Below are 1,184 nucleotides of genomic sequence, written 5' to 3' on the forward strand. Positions count from 1 at the left end.
AACCTCTTCAACAAATGGTGCTGGCAATATTGGATGGCTTCCTACAGAAAGCTAAAACAGGATCCATATATCACACCATACACAAAGATCAACTCAAAGTGAACCAGAGAACTTAGACTAAAGCCCACAACCATAAATTTCATCAATAAAAAATTAGGATAAAGCTTAGATGGCCTCGTCTATGGAATAAGGAGACTACCAAATACAACCAGAAATGCTCAATCTGGAAAAGATAAAATTGATAAATGTATCTTCTAAAGATTGAATCCCCAGGAGTATCAAAAACTTTTTCCAACAGAGTGAAAAGAAAACTTACTGATTGGTGGGGGAAAATGGCAATACTATTTCCGATTAGGGTCTCATATCAACAGTTTACAGAATCCTACAGGGCCTTTAGGATCAGAAGAAGATTGATAACACAATTACTAAACAGGCAAAAGAAATGAAAATAATTTTCACAGAAGAAGATATCCGATGACCAACAGACACATGGAGAAATACTCAAAATTACTGGCAATAAGAGAGATACAAATCAAAACCACAATGAGATACCATCTGACTCAAGTAACAGTGGCAATGTTTAACAGGACAGCAAGTAATAATCATTGGAGAGGCTGCTGTGAATAAGGAACTCTTCTACATTGTTGGTGGAACTGTAAAATGCTACCACCATTCTGGAAGGCAGTTCGGTGTTTCCTCAGAAAGATGAACATGGAAATACTGTATGACCTAGTTTTTCCACTGCTTGGAATATACCCAGAGAGAATGAGAACTGAGACACAAATGAAGACTTGTATACCAATGTTCATAGCAATGTTATTCACCATTGTAAGAACATGGAAACAGCCTAACTATCAAACCACAATCGAATGGCTTGAGAAACTATGGTATATTCATACAATGAAGTACAACATAGCATACAGAAGCAATGATTTTTGTAAATCACTACCTAACTTGGGAGGAACTGGAGAACATTATACTGAGTGAACTAACTCAGTTCCAAAGGACAAATACTGTATAAAACCATTATTGTAGAATGAGTATGAGGATCCAAGAGGAGAAAAGGGGAGACAGAGGGGTGAGAATTCACAGGGGATACAGAATGGTTACTCATAGGCTTGCACAATTAATAGAGGGGCTGTGAAGGAAATGGGAAACATACAGTTTGAAAAACAATGTAAAAA

The sequence above is a fragment of the Elephantulus edwardii genome, unplaced genomic scaffold, assembly GCF_000299155.1.
Source record: "Elephantulus edwardii isolate Elephantulus edwardi_28Jun2011 unplaced genomic scaffold, EleEdw1.0 scaffold00067, whole genome shotgun sequence".
In the NCBI taxonomy this organism is placed as follows: Eukaryota; Metazoa; Chordata; class Mammalia; order Macroscelidea; family Macroscelididae; genus Elephantulus; species Elephantulus edwardii.